The 16,642-nt window shown below is 42.3% G+C and overlaps 1 protein-coding gene across 1 annotated transcript in view; it reads left to right on the plus strand.

Annotated features, from left to right (window-relative positions):
• MYO16 (myosin XVI) overlaps positions 1 to 16,642 on the plus strand; it is a 627,399-nt gene that overhangs the window by 55,804 nt on the left and 554,953 nt on the right. The window lies entirely within an intron of this gene.

The following is a 16,642-nucleotide window of genomic DNA, read 5'->3' on the forward strand; positions in this document are numbered from 1 at the left end:
AGGGTGCATCACAGCTGCACAAAGCTGGGACCCGTGGCCTGCAGAGGCCCAGCGGTTGGGTTGCAAGGGACAACCACAGGCCATGACACACCATGAAGAGCAACAGGGTAGTAGGAAGAGACCTGGGGAGGGTGTTCGTGTTCAGTAACTGCAATCTGACATTCCTTATGGTGCTCATGAGGGCCCATAGGTCAGAACTTGGTGGAGTGGGAGGGTATGACCCTAAGCGTATCCCAATGCCTGAGGCCAAAGGGGCTCATTAGTGTCTGGCAGTAAATTTTAGCGGACCAGACCAGTTCAGTGTACCCTGACTCACTAATGTCATAATCTATATCTAATAGGTGTCATGTAAGATATCCTTGGAAAACGAATAACACACTGATTATTAATATTTTTACATAGTGTATGTACGATAAGCCCACAGAGGACTCTATAGTTGTGCTGAAAATATGGAATTGAAATGTGTTCAAACTAGACAAAGCTGGGGAGCTGGTAAAACAGTTTTTAACCAGACAAAGGAAAGGCTGACGCCTCTATCCAGGTGCAATCACAGTCTATTGGTTATTCATTTGCATATTGGAGGTTGCAGAAACAGATCAGTTTGCATTGTAGCAATCACCAACAGGAGAGGAACCAGCATGGAGCCTTATCATGCAGACCTCATGGCTCCTTTACTCAGCATGAACTGGAGGTGCACTTCAGAAGAATACATTTCAAATATTCAGTGGACTCTAAAGAAGAGAGGCAAAGAACCCCTAGATTATCCTTCAGTCTAGGAGACAAAGGAACCAAGAAATTTGATCTCCAAGGTGGATCCTGGTCAGCAAAAGCTGGAAAGGAGACTGTGGGTGAGAGAAACAACCTTGAACAAAGACTGTGTCCTGTCCGATTGTTTTTTCATCTGTTAGATGTGTGTATTCACTTTTATTTGCTTGTAACCATCTCTATCTTTATCCTGGTACTTGGTATCATTTAACCTATGTCCTTTTGTTAATATACTTGTTTTATTTTCACTATAAACCAACTCAGTACTGTGTGTGTTTACCCCAGTGAAGTTAATAAACTGTGATGAACTGACTCTATAAAAGAGGAGTGAACTTAATATCTTCTGTGAATATACAGTGATAGGGGCTGTGCATTGCAGTGAAACATCTCTGAGGAACTCGGGGGCTGGAGTTCACTGATTGTAACCTGGTAGGTGAGGTTTGTGCTGGGGAAGCCTTGAGGGGTTTGCTGGTGCAGGGAACTGACACACAGTCTAATCTCCAGCAAAGCTCACTCTTGCAGAGTCAGAGAGCTCACAGATTTGGGTGTCCCCAACAGCCTATTACAGAGGACCTAGCTTCCCCTACTCCTTACCTCTGGGTGGGGCTGCTGCCATGGACTTTAACCACTTTAACCACTAGGCAACACTTTCCTGTTTCTAGTTGCAGAATCTATGTTTTTCAATGAAAAAAGTTTTGGCCAAAAATTTCACCCAGCTCTATTAATGAGAACTATTGCTGTTGTTTGTAGTTTTTAAAACTATGTAACCTCGTTTGTCCTACTAGTGTCTTCATACCTTAGTTTAGATCAGGGATGGGAGAGTGAATCTATGACAACAAATGCTGTGAAAGAAACTTTGATTGGCAGTCCAGTGATTCAGACAGCTGGAGTGCCCAAGTATATGAGTCATTCAGTATGTCCCAAGTGTACATCTGGTTCTGAGGACCGCGGTGGGGTGGGGTGAGGAGGGAAGGATAGTAAGGCCAGCAGCAGTGCAGCTGAAGAGAACAAGTACCCAATGTGTTATGTCACAAGGTGAATTTGACAGTAGTCTCGAGTTATCATGGGATAAAGTTACACTCTGAGATTCTTTGCTGTTGAGTAAGATCATTGTTTTATTACATAAACCGTGTTAGAGGGCATTCTTTCAACTCCTTCCCTCACACTCTTGTTTTTGAGATTTAATCTTCCATGCACAGAATTATGAATTCTCTCTGGATGTTTTGAAGAACCAAAGAGGAAGTGGGGACAGCTACTGTGGTGATGAGAGTCATATAAAGACATGGGACCAGATTTTGAAAAAGCATTCAGCATCCAGCAGGCTCCATTATGACATATATGGCCAGATCTTCAAAAGAGTTCAATGTGTTGAGTGCTTATAGAGGGTCAGTCTGATAGCCAGCTGGCCTACTGGTCAGGAAATGGCTTCACACTTCTTTTCAATCTGCAACCCTGGCTGGGGTTCTACTGGGTCATATATGGCAGGTCTCAGTCTCTCCTGTGTGTTCCCTCTTCCTCCCTTGGATTCTGTCACAAAAGAGGGGAGGAAACCTTGGCCCTGCTACTCCAATGAGTGCCAACCAAAGGCTCTAAAGGGGTGTTGCAGTGTCCATTCATCGGTCCACCCCAAGTTACGTTTCCCCGGATCACCTCCTACTGGGCTGTCTCTCCTCCATTTGGGGCATGCCAAAGTCTTAGTAGTGTCTGCTTCATCTGTCAAGAGAGAACATCCCATTCTTTGGGGAATCTCGTTGTTTTCGGCACCAAAGGGTATGAGGAAGACAAATATGGATCACTGCTCCCAGAGTGGCCTTATCAAGGCTACAGTCACTCTGCCTGCAGCTCCAGGCGTCAGACTCTAACTCCTTCTCCCTAGTGGGCCCCAGTACCCTTTTAAAATTGTCCCTTCACTTGGAGCATTCCCTGCAGCTGTTATGGGGCAGAGCATCCCTATCATAATATTGCTCCATGCCTTGTTCTGGTTTGGTATGAGGTCCATAAACCCTATCACAGTGCTGCTGAACTCTTTTGAGAAACTGATCACTATATTGATGCCTAAGTGGGAACTGAGCTCTTTTGAAAATTCTGGCCCTAGATACAAAGTAGGAAAATAAGGGTCAAACTGACACGGAAGGAAGGAAGAACAGAGTCCTCTTTAAATTTGGAATCTGACAATAATCTAAAGTGAATACACACAGGAAACTGCCTGACAAAGAGCAAGCACAGCTTATAAAACAAAACAAAAATGGAAGGAGTTATGTGTACAAAGGGCACACTTAGAAGCTTTTACTATCTTGAAAAAAGAAAAGGAGTACTTGTGGCACCTTAAAGACTAACAAATTTATTAGAGCATAAGCTTTCGTGAGCTACAGCTCACTTCATCGGATGCATTTGGTGGAAAATACAGAGGGGAGATTGATATACACACACAGAGAACATGAAACAATGGGTTTATCATACACACTGTAAGGGGAATGATCACTTAAGATAAGCCATCACCAGCATATTTCTCCCCCCCCCCCCACCCCCCCCCCCCACTGCTCCCCAGACACTCCCGCCAACCGCTGGAAACAGCCCACCCTGCCTGCCACCACGAAAGGCCCTCCCCCTCTCCCCCCCCCCCCGCTGCCGGCGACGGCCCATCCCAAGCGATCACTCTCCTTACAGTTGATACTAGCTGGCAGCTGGCATCCTGGGCAGCTCCGCTTTGAGCTTTTGCAAAATCCTCATTAGCTTTCATTAAAATGAATAACTTGGTCATCCACACTGGATACCCCACTTCCCAAATCCAGTGGACCCGAGGACGCCAAGACAGCCGGGCTGCCGCCGCCGCCCGATGCCAGAGAGTGGGCAGCACAGATGCCAACCCCCTGCCCCCCTCTCTCCCCCCCCATGCGCCCCCAGCAGCTGCCATGCTCCATGCTCTGGGGACCTTGCAAAAGCTCAAAGCGGAGCTACCCAAGATGCCAGCCGCCAGCCAGCATCAAGAGCCAGAGCATGGAACATGGCAGCCGCCGAAGACACACAGGAGGAGAAAGAAAAGAACAAAGAACCAACATCTGTGCTGCCCACTCCCCGACACCAAACAACAGCAACAGCCCAGCCGCCCCGGCACCCCCAGGTCCACTGGACCCGGGAAACAAAATATCCAGTGTAGACAACCAAGCTTCTCCTTACAGTGTGCGTGATAAACCCACCGTCCCATGCTCTCCGGGGTGCCGGGGCGGCTGGGCTGTTGCTGTTGTTTGGTGTCGGGGAGTGGGCAGCACAGATGTTGGTTCTTTGTTCTTTTCTTTCTCCTCCTGTGTGTCTTCGGCGGCTGCCATGTTCCATGCTCTGGCTCTTGATGCTGGCTGGCGGCTGGCATCTTGGGTAGCTCCGCTTTGAGCTTTTGCAAGGTCCCCAGAGCATGGAGCATGGCAGCTGCTGGGGGCGCATGGGGGGGGAGAGAGGGGGGCAGGGGGTTGGCATCTGTGCTGCCCACTCTCTGGCATCGGGCGGCGGCGGCAGCCCGGCTGTCTTGGCGTCCTCGGGTCCACTGGATTTGGGAAGTGGGGTATCCAGTGTGGATGACCAAGTTATTCATTTTAATGAAAGCTAATGAGGATTTTGCAAAAGCTCAAAGCGGAGCTGCCCAGGATGCCAGCTGCCAGCTAGTATCAACTGTAAGGAGAGTGATCGCTTGGGATGGGCCGTCGCCGGCAGCGGGGGGGGGGGGAGAGGGGGAGGGCCTTTCGTGGTGGCAGGCAGGGTGGGCTGTTTCCAGCGGTTGGCGGGAGTGTCTGGGGAGCAGTGGGGGGTGGGGTGGTGGGGGGGGGGGGAGAAATATGCTGGTGATGGCTTATCTTAAGTGATCATTCTCCTTACAGTGTGTATGATAAACCCATTGTTTCATGTTCTCTGTGTGTGTATATCAATCTCCCCTCTGTATTTTCCACCAAATGCATCCGATGAAGTGAGCTGTAGCTCACGAAAGCTTATGCTCTAATAAATTTGTTAGTCTTTAAGGTGCCACAAGTACTCCTTTTCTTTTTGCGAATACAGACTAACACGGCTGCTACTCTGAAAACTATCTTGAGAGTTTCAACTATTTTTAGTGATATTCCCATTATATGTACAGGGGATATCTTTCAAACTAGTAAAAAATGTATGGGTGTGTGCTCAGTATAATTATAAGAGGAGAGTATTTCTACTTGATTATGCAGGAGACACCATTCTTGCATACATCATGTCTGAAACCAGAAAAGAAATGTTTTGTTTCTTTGTTTTGTTGCAAAGGAACCTTTCAGAGCACAAGAAACATGCTTTATTTACAGTATTGCAGGCTGGGAATGTGCTGCTTTATTTGGCTACATAAGAGTTAGGAAAAACACACACTAACTAAACAGGAAGTGTGTTTAGGGAAGAAAGGGCAGAAGATAGCCCCAATACATAATACTCTGAATAAACTGTTAACCTTTTGATGACCACTTTGCTACAGTTTTCTACTAGTGCTGTCAAAAACTGTCCATCAAAGCTAATTTTTGATGGAAAATTTGTTGTTTAACTAAACAATTTTTTTCACGGAAACCCGTAAAGTATTTACTGTGAGAAAATTCAGGGAGCTGTAGAAAAATCTAACACCAGAAAACTGAAATCTTTCAGATTTTCATCCCAAACCCAAAAATGTTTAGCTTTTGGCAACAAACTTTTTCTTTTCAGATTATTTACAAAAATACAAAATTTTCTATGGGAGAGAAAAGAGATTTTCTATCAACCAGCTCTATGGTGTCCACAACTCCAGCAGACAAAATCTGTATCTCAGAAAAGAAGCCATCTCTTCCTCCTCCCCCTCTTAAAAAAGCAGAGACTACTGAGTCTGTTATTGTTTTATTTATTTTAGTAGGACAATTTATTTATTGAATCTTCCTTTTACATTCTTCTTGCATACATGGTGCATGTTCCTGCAGTATGAAATTATGGTGATGTGTAATATTTGCATATTTGTTGAGGGTGGTCACTGTAACTCTATTGAAACTTGGCTTTCATAAAACTTGGAAGGAGAAGCCACTAAAGTTCTTTTCTAAAAACCTAAATAAATATTAATTTAACTTATGGGACACAGTTATAATTATATCCCACACAATTTCAGTTTTACATGCTCTTTTGGGACACATTTATGAACATCACAATGCACATGGGTTGCATGCACAGTGAAAGAATAAAATCCCTAACATGCTTTGATGGCTTCCCCCCAGGGTGGCACCTGGAACTGAGGTACAACTGAGCCCCCTGACCCACCAGCCTGTGCTCCCTCTCATGCTGTACTGCTGTGACAAGCTACAAAGCCCTCCAGCCTGCACTTTCACCAGCATACATACAGGTAGGGGCACACCCAGCTGCAGTTACAAGCAGGCTCTCTGACCAGCCCCTGCATGGGAAGGCTACTCCCACCTCCTCAAGCAAGCACCTCCTCTGGAGTATAACTCCAAAATTATACCGTTATGTGCTGCACGGGGAACTGTACAGCGCAAGCTCATAAAATTTGCCCCCTCCTGCAGTGTGGAGAGGAATATACAACAGCCTTTTTCCCTTGAGTTATTATTCCCCACACACTTTACTCCAACTCACTGGCTTAAATAAAACAAAAACAGGTTTATTAACTACAAAAGATAGATTTTAAGCAATTATAAGTTATAGCAAACAGATCAAAGCAGATTATCTAGCAAATAAACAAAAATGCAAACTAAACTTAATATACTAAACAGATTGGATATGAATAGCAGATTCTCACCCTAAGAGATGATACAAGCTGGCTGCAGATTCTTAAGGGGCAAGCTGCACTTGCTTTACAGCTTGGAAACCCCAGGTCTTTCATACACAGGCTAAACATCCATTTAGCCACCAGCTGTTTCCAGGAGTCTTCTTGCGTGGGGTGTGAAGAACATCGGATGATGTCACTCCTTCCTTTATATAGCTTTTGCATATGGCAGGAACCCTTTCTTCCCAAATTTTGGTTCCCAGACCTGTCTGTGGAAAAATATTGACATTCCAAGATGGAGTCTAGAGACATGTGGTCTCATCACATGTCCTTGTAGAGTCATACTACCATTACTCAGAGCATTCTCAGGAATGCTCCCCAGGTGGGAGATAAGCTTCTCCTAAGTCCTATTATTATTTCCTAAATGGCCCATTGCCCCAAATAGGACCTTCCCCACCCACTATCGAGACTGAAAGTATCTTGTCTAGTGGGCGTTACCCAGGTGTAACTACATTTGAAATACTGATACATAGCCAATATTCATAACTTCAGATACATACATACAAATAAGATAATTATATTCAGCAATCATAACTTTTCCAATGATACTTCATGACCCATGTTGCATACAATTCATCAAAATTATGCCACAATCATATCGTAATAATATCACTGTGAAGAATATGGGGTGCAATGTCACACACACAATATATATTCTCTTCCATTCTTACCTTTTATATCTTAGTCTACCAGCTTGAAACCAGCTACATAGCAAGGGTAAGTTTGACTATAACACTACACATGTTTCAGATTATCTAGCTAATGAATCCCATTACAGAAACACTTGTGATGTAACTTTTTGTCAATTTTTTGGTGAACATTTGTACAGTATGATAATTCTCCAGCTTTTTCACTGCTTATTTCTGGTATATTAGGCTGATATAGAAAATAGGTAGACACACTAATTCCTGATGTCAAAAGGGAGATTTCTTAACAACTAATTGTTATATTTCTTATATATATATGTATACACACACACACACACACACACACACACATTATTAGTCACACATTATTAGTTGTTAAGAAATCTCCCTTTTGACATTAGGAATATATATATATAATATAAAACACTTATTCTGGTTTAAAGATTACATGAAATAGGGTTTGCATTATGCCAGGACAAAAAACTTAAACCCCAAATAACCACGTAAAGAGTATGGAACAAAACCAAAATGTTACTTGAAAAAAAACAAATATAACACTGTACTTGAACTTCAGTGTTTCCTGTGGCAAAACAAAGTGCACGGTTAACCTATCATATGGGTATTTATGTATTTATTTTCAAAATTCTATAGTGAACTATCACCATAGGATGTAATTATAGAATTATGAAGATTGGAATAGAAAATACAGATGCTATCTATAAAAACAGTGAACTGCTGACTTCAATGGGATTTGCACAACTATAACGGAGGGCAGAATTGGGCCCGGTTAGTCATATATTCTTGTTGAATACTGACCACCTAATTCTGTCCCCAGTGACACTTACATAGTATACCCATGAGAGTCCCAGGCTCCTGTCCTTCTGGGAAAAGGAGGAGATTCAACAGGGGTTTTGCCCTGCAAAGTTGAAGGGGGTAGACTGAGTTAGGAGTAGGAGGGAAAAGGAATCAGTAAAGGTCCTTTAGATCCTCATTCTCTACACAAATCTGGTGGGGAAGAGAGTTAATATAGTCAGAGGCTTCATCTATTGGTGTTAATGGCAATTCTAACATATGATAAAAAGATTCTCCATTCAGGTTCCAAGCAAGTAGAAAGGGCTGCATTAGAGCTAGGTCAGTGCATGTGCTGAAGGATCCACTGACCCAACAATCAGTGCAAGCAGAGACCTTCTGCCCATCGGTTGGAGTAGTAGTTCCCAAACTTGTTCCACTGCTTGTGCAGGGAAAGCCCCTGGCGGGCCAGGCTGGTTTGTTTACTAGCCATGTCCACAGGTTCGACCGATCGCGGCTCCCAGTGGCCACGGTTCGCTTCTCCAGGCCAATGGGAGCTGCTGGAAGTGGTGGCCAGTATGTCCCTTGGCCCGCACTGCTTCCAGCAGCTCCCATTGGCCTGGAGAAGCGAACCGTGGCCACTGGGAGCCGCGATCGGCCGAATCTGTGGACACGGCAGGTAAACAAACCAGCCTGGCCCACCAGGGGTTTTCCCTGCACAAGCGGCGGAACAAGTTTGGGAACCACTGGTCTAGGGTTTGATCACACACCCATTGAAGTCAATGGGAGCTTTGTCATTGATTTCAGTGAGTGCAGAATCAGATCCTTCACTGTAAAATAGCATAAATAATATTAGAATGTACCATTTAAAATACACATTCTTAGCACATAGGTAGTTAGGCATCCAAATACCATTTTAAGTCAAGTGAGATGTGTGCTTTCACTTCCCTATGCTCCTTTGAAAATCCCACCTATGGATTCAAGGTATTTTACAAGTATTAACTAAATTTTAGTGCAGATCTGTGAAGTAAAGAATGTTAACCTCATTTTTCAGATCAGGAAAAAGAGTCACAGAGAGGTCATGTCATTTGCCTAAAGTCATGCAACAGTTTGCTGGCAAAGGCAGGATTAGTATTCCAGAGTCGCTGGCTCCCACTGGATTTCCCTGCCTCTAATACTGTTATGTGGGAATCCCTTAAATGAGAATCTTTTGAAAATAAAATCCTAACTCAGTTTTTGGAGCTTCCCTCCTATAGATGTCAGGTGAAAGTTTGGAGGTGAACGTGCCTAAAAACAGGATAGAAATAGAGCAAGGACTTTAAGAAAATGATCATCCTGAGCCAGACACCTGAAGTATTGCAATCAAGAAAATATTCTGTTTTTGAGAGGCACAGTATGCAAACAATGTTAAACTGGGCACACTAAACAATTTGGGTTGGAAGTCACAGGATAAAAATCTGTTCAGCCACTTCTTTAAGTTTCATATCTTTAGTGAGATAAGAATCTCAGTGGATAAAAGTTCTGATGGGAACTTATAAAACCTTTCTGGCATATATGGGGCATAAAATTTTATCAAGTTATTCTGGAATTCCGAAGGTTGCTTGACTAGGATGAGTATGATTTCATGCTGCTTAGTTTTCTGGTGTGCTATGAATTTCCTGTTTTTTTGTTTGTTTTGTTTTTTATTGGTCTAAGTTAACTTTGATTGTGTAGTGAATCTGAGAGTGTGCCTGAGAGAAGAAAATACTGATTTAATACTTTAATTTTTGTCATGACTCTCTCTATACATCCACCCACACATTTCTAATAAAACATACACCATTATTTCTATCTATATAAACATTTTCAAGCTAAAAACGTGATTAAAAATTATTTAAATTGAAATACAGAATGCTAAGTAACATGATACTATGAAATAGAGGAGTATGAGGGGGCTTACTTGAGTCACCTGTTAGACAAGAGGCTAAGAATCAATTAATTCACTGTGGTTGATTGATTGACTCCTGGCCAGAGCCCCTTCTGTAAGGGTCATTACGCACCTGGCCTTTATAAAGAAGCTGAGGGAAATCACTAGAAGAGAGACTGGAGCAAAAATAGGACTCTCCTGAGAAGAGAAATCCACAGAGAGAAGATCATCTTAAGAGAGGTGGAAGAGTTGTTAGTTCATCAGAGAAAGGAGAAGCTGGAATGCTTGAGGGAGAAACTAGAAACCTAAGAACCAAAGGGTGGCTGTGCGAAGCACAAGCTATAGGGAAGCAGCACATCTGAAGAAGCAGAAACAACTGCTTATTATGGGGTCCTGTGCTAGAATCCAGAGTAGAGGGTGGTCCTGGATTTCCCTACCAGCCGCTGTAGAAGGGGAGTGCAAGTCCAATGAAAGGAACATAGAGCACATTCTGAGGCTGAAGAATGACCCCAAAAGATGGGCTGAACAATAGCCAAATGGGTGGGGGCGGGGAGTTTGTGTTGGGATGTTTTATGAACTTTTAGACCTTCATGTTACCCTAGAGAAGGACTGAACTTTATGTGACTCAGCTGGAGGGCCAAGCCATGGTATAGCCAGTCGGAGGCAGACTGCCTACAGCAGGTGCTGGAGACAAGGGTCCCTTGCAGCATCATATCCTGACACAAGGGGGTGTTATGGGTGGTGCATACCTTACAAAGGGCTTATTTATGCTCCAAGATCTTCTGTATATAAGGCCTGAGTCCTGCAGTCATATTCACATAACCTGTGTAGGGTCCCATTGAAATCTATGGGGTTCTCTACAGGTGCATGGGTCTACCAAGGCTGAATGAGCAAGCACCTTAGAGAGTTGATTAAGAAAAAGCAGAAAGCCTACAAGGTGTGGAAGATGGGAGGGATTAGCAAGGAAAGCTACCTTATTGAGGTCAGAACATGTAGGGATAAAGTGAGAAAGGCCAAAAGCCATGTAGAATTGGACCTTGCAAAGGGAATTAAAACCAGTAGTAAAAGGTTCTATAGCTATATAAATAAGAAGAAAACAAAGAAAGAAGTGGGACCGCTAAACACTGAGGATGGAGTGGAGGTTAAGGATAATCTAGGCATGACCCAATATATAAACAAATACGTTGCTCAGTCTTTAATGAGTCTAATGAGGAGCTTAGGGATAATGGTAGGACGACAAATGGAAAGGAGGATATGGAGGTAGATATTATCACATCCGAGGTAGAAGCCAAACTTGAATACTTAATGGGACTAAATTGGTGGGCCCAGATCATCTTCATCCAAGAATATTAAAGGAACTGGCACATGAAATTGAAAGCCCATTAGCAAGAATTTTTAATGATTCTGTAAACTCAGGTTATAGTATGGCTGGAGAATTGCTAACATAGTTCCTATTTTTAAGAAAGTGGAAAGAAGTAATTCCAGGCCTGTTAGTTTGACATCTAGTATGCAAGGTCTTGGAAAAAAATTTGAAGGAGAAAGTAATTAAGAACATTGAGGTCAATGGTAATTGGGACAAAATACAACATGGTTTTACAAACCATCAAACCAACCTGATCTCCTTCTTTGAGAAGGTAAAAGATTTTTTAGACAAAGGAAACACAATGGATCTAATTTACCTTGATTTCAGTAAGGCATTGATATGGTTCCACATGGGGAATTATTAGCTAAATTGGAAAAGATGGGGGTCAGTATGAAAATTGAAAGGTGGATAAGGAACTGGCTAAAGGGAAGAATACAATGGGTCACACTGAAAGGTGAACTGTCAGGCTGGAAGGAGGTTACTAGTGGAGTTCCTCAGGGATCTGTTTTGGAACCAACCTTATTTCATCTTTTTATTACTGACCTTGGCACAAAAAGTGGGAATGTGCTAATAAAGTCTGCGGATGACACAAAGCTGGGAGGTATTGCCAATACAGAGAAGATCGTACAGGAAGATCTAGATGACCTTGTAAACTGGAGTAATTGTAATAGGATGAAATTTAATAGTGAAAAGTGCAAGGTCATGCATTTAGGATTTAATAAGAATTTTTGTTATAAACTGGGGACGCATCACTTGGAAGTAACAGAGGAGCAGAGGGACCTTGGAGTATTGGTTGATGACAGGATGGCTATGAGCCGCCAATATGATATGGCCGTGAAAAAAGCTAATGCGGTCTTGGGATGCATCAGGCGAGGTATTTCCAGTAGAGATAAGGAGGTGTTAGTACCACTATACAAGGCACTGGTGAGACCTCATCTGGAATATTGTGTACATGTTTAAGAAGGATGAATTCAAACTGGAGCAGGTACAGAGAAGGGCTACTAGGATGATTCGAGGCAGGGAAAACCTGTCTTATGAAAGGAGACTCAAAGAACTTGGCTTGTTTAGCCTAACCAAAAGAGGGCTGAGGGGAGATATGATTGCTCTCTATAAATATATCAGAGGGATAAATACCACAGAGGGAGAAGAATTATTTAAACTCAGTGCCAATGTGGATGCAAGAACAAATGGATATAAACTGGCTATCAGGAAGTTTAGATTAGACAAAGGTTTCTAAATTCTGAAATTAGACAAAGGTTTCTAACCATCAGAGGAGTGAAGTTCTGGAACAGCCTTCCAAGGGAAGCAGTGGGGGAAAAAGACATATCTGGCTTCAAGACTAAGCTTGATAAGTTTATGGAAGGGATGATATGATGGGATAGCCTCATTTTGGCAATTAATTGATCTTCAACTATTAGCAGTAGATATGCCCAATGGCCTGTGATGAGATGTTTGATGGGGTGGGATCTGAGTTACTACAGAGAATTCCTTCCTAGGTGACTGGTTTGTGAGTCTTGCCCACATGCTCAGAGTTTAGCTGATCACCATATTTGGGGTCGGGAAGAAATTTTTCTCCAGGGCAGTTTGGCAGAGGCCGTGGGGGTTTTTCACCTTCCTCTACAGTGTGGGACATGGGTCAATTGCTAGAGGATTTTCTGAACCTCTAAGTCTTCAAACCATGATTTGAGGACTTCAATAGCTCAGACATAGATTAGAGGTTTGTTACAGGAGTGGGTGGGTGAGATTCTGTAGCCTGCATTGTGCAGGAGGTCAGACTAGACAATCATAATGGTCCCTTCTGACCTTAAAGTCTATGATTCTATGAAAACAGGTGATTGCAGGATAGGGGCTGGCAATTGATGATATGGGCCTGAGTCATGAAATTTGGGTTCAGAATTAGATCCAAAACCCAACTTCCAAAGTTGTGGAGGGTTTTGGTTCTGTTGTTCCAATCTGCATTATTATTGCAACAATTGTATAAATAATAGTAGCCTTTTCATTTAAGCATTCAGATGAGGAATACACTTGTGCTGGCAACTCAGTTTTTGAAGCAATTAAGCCTCTCTTGTGGGTTTTGCCAAAGAAACAATGTAGCCACAAGTGGCTAAACAGGTGGAGAGTGTGATCACTGCTGCTGACCAACTAAGAACTATGTATCTACAATAGTTAATTGAGTACAATAGTCAAAAATAGTCCATTGAATGATTTTTCAATAGAAAATTGGGTTTTCAATTAAATGATTTTTTTTGTGAAAACCGTTTGCTCTGTGGAAAACTTCATTTTTTTAATTGCAAAAGCTGAACATCTGAAAACTGAAAGTTTGTCTGAAAAAAAAAAGTCAATTCAGAAATGCTTCCCCACAATCTCCTGGGATTTGTAGTTCAGGTTCCTCATGCTCCCATTCTTCCTGTGGGTTCTCCATCTAAACTATATGGCTATGGTAAATTGTGAGAGATAGGTTTCAGAGTAGCAGCAGTGTTAGTCTGTATTCGCAAAAAGAAAAGGAGTACTTGTGGCACCTTAGAGACTAACCAATTCATTTGAGCATAAGCTTTCGTGAGCTACAGCTCACTTGCATCCGATGAAGTGAGCTGTAGCTCACGAAAGCTTGTGCTCAAATAAATTTGTTAGTCTCTAACGTGCCACAAGTACTCCTTTTCTTTTTGTGGGAGAAAGACTCCCACAGTGTACCACATGATATACTGTAGTTGCTGATCAAGAGGAAAGACCATGGTGTAACATGGGAGATAGTCTACTCAAGGAACCAGGCCTGTAGAAGACAATAAAGACATGAGTTCTGGTGAGGCACCATGGTGGCATTTCTGGATAAAAATTTCTGATTTTTGATTATTTTTTTGATTGAAAACTTAGGTATTTTCCCCAGGGGAAAAATCTCATCTTCTGCCTATCTGTCTCCTCCATCCTCTGTACATTTTTGCTAATTTTGTGTATTATGCCCATCAATACATTGCCTTGTTCACTTCACAGGACTCTCACCCCTTTCCAGCACAGCTGTGAACTGAATCAGCACAAAAATGCAGAACTGCCTTATCTTTCCTTCAGAAACATTTGTTTTCCCAGCACTCCACCCATGGCATGACCAGCTAGCAACTTTCAGTTTGTATTACAAACTTCCTGGAAGCTGGTTCAGTTAAATCTAGGAGCTCCAGAAACATTCATCTTTCCTGACAAGTAAAGAAGTTCTTGTTTCAGCGAATGGTGCTTATATGTCATTCCTGAAGTTGATGCAATGATGAAATGGTTTGACTTTTTTTTCTCTCTGCTTTTATTCTGTGTTCTTTTTTCCTAATATTTCTGTAGGATTTGAGGCCTCATGTAAATGAGGCGTGCATATTTTTCTTATCTTTCAGATCCAGGAAAGTGCTCAAAATATACTATTGTGACTATTTTTATTGAGTGTATTTGTAAATCATCCTCAAGTTGGAAGGAGAGTTCATATATCAAACTGACAATGCAGATGGGCATATTCTGCATAAATTCCTGTCTCAAGTCATCTTGAGTTTTGGCAAGAAACAGAGATAAAGGACCTCAATGATATTTGATTACTGTACACTGTCCTAGCAAAACATTTCTCCCAAAGGTTAAAAGGTTTGGTATACCAACAGGATTAGAATCTAGTGACCGATTAGATTTCATCAGCCTTAGATAAGATGCTTGTAACCTTTATCTTTGTTCCCTGTAACTGTGTGTATGTATGACCATGCAGTGATCCTGTAACTACTATCATGGGGCTGGAAGAACAGCTAGCAAATGGGTTGCACTCTACATACAAGGTCCTTAACCTACTGAAACCATGATGACTCCAGGGACCAGAAAAAGGGACAAATCTGAGGCCCACCCGCAGAGAGGGGTAAAGATCAGGGTGGAAAGAAAGGGGCTCCTAGGAGCTCTCACTATAGTCAGCACTAAAATTGGCCCAAACTCTTTATGCATCTCTGAGCATGCACCCTACTTAATGCACGCTTCAAAAGAAGGTGTGTGTGGAGCGGGGGAGGAGGGGAACACCTCCCAGATTCAAAGGTGCTTCCTATCAGCTTGCCTACTAGTGCTTTCAGCAGAACTTCATTGGCTATTAGGAAAATTTAAATAGGCCCTTGGAAACTATTACTCTGACAGCCTTATGCTGAAATTTTATCTTGAAAGTGCTACATAATCCAAAATGTAGTAAATGAATGCTATCTGGTATTTTTAAATCTTAGCAGATTGAAAAAAGACATTTCTTCCCTTTCCAATGTTTCTGTATTTGGAAAATGCTTTCTTCCCCTCCTCTTTTTATAGTTTCTTATAGTCAACAAGCCAACATATTTTCTTTTTTTCACTTTTTTTTTTTACTTTTTGCAGAGTAGGGGGATAGTTATTTTAAATCAGCGCTGCAACTTTTTGACCAGTTCTATCAGTTCATTTAACTTTTGTGCTGCTCTTCTTTCTCAAAATGTCAGCCTTTTTTCATTATAATGAGGTTAAAATACCACCACATCTGCTAATTCAATGTGGTTTCTCCAAACACTTATACTACACTAGCAGGATTCTTTGTCTAGGTTTGGTCTAGGAGTCACAACAATGTTTCAAAAGCCAGAACTGTCTTACTTTTCCTTTATCTGACATGACATTATACGAACAACAACTTCTTGCTAATCACATAATACAGTTAGAAATATGCCATAGGGAGTTTGTGGAGTGCTATGAAACTGCTACTTGGGCAGTCTTTGGGTCAAGTCAGGCTTTTTTAAAAAAATCCCATTTTCTTTGAATTTGGTCCCATCTTTTCTTTAAGACAAGATCCAGGCACAAGGCCCTTTTAAGCCAAGTCAGAAAAGTGGTTCCCAGAGGGTATATTTGTGGTCTGTTTAAACCTACTCACTCAGAACATGGTAAGTGGGTCACTTGTAGTACAATTTTTTTTTCAGGATGATGAGAAGATCGCAATAGACTCATACAAGTTATTCCACATTGCCTGTTAAATGTTTTTAAAAGTCTTGCAGGAAGAAAGTGCGGGAGGGAAGTGTGAAGTCTGCCACCTTCAAACAGCTCCATTCATAGAATATCAGGGTTGGAAAGGACTTCAGGAGGTTATCTAGTCCAACCCCCACTCAAAGCAGGACCAATCCCCCAACTAAATCATCCCAGCCAGGGCTTTGTCACGCCTGACCTTAAAAACTTCTAAGGAAGGAGATTTCACCACCTCCCTAGTGGTGGTATTCCAGTGTTTCACCACCCTCCTAGTGAAAAAGTTTTTCCTAATATCCAATCTAAACCTCCCCCACTGCAACTTGAGACCATTACTCCTCATTCTGTCATTTGCTACCACTGAGAACAGTCTAGATCCATCCTCTTTGGAACCTCCTTTCAGG

The sequence above is a fragment of the Dermochelys coriacea genome, chromosome 1 (assembly GCF_009764565.3).
Source record: "Dermochelys coriacea isolate rDerCor1 chromosome 1, rDerCor1.pri.v4, whole genome shotgun sequence".
NCBI classification, from domain to species: domain Eukaryota; kingdom Metazoa; phylum Chordata; order Testudines; family Dermochelyidae; genus Dermochelys; species Dermochelys coriacea.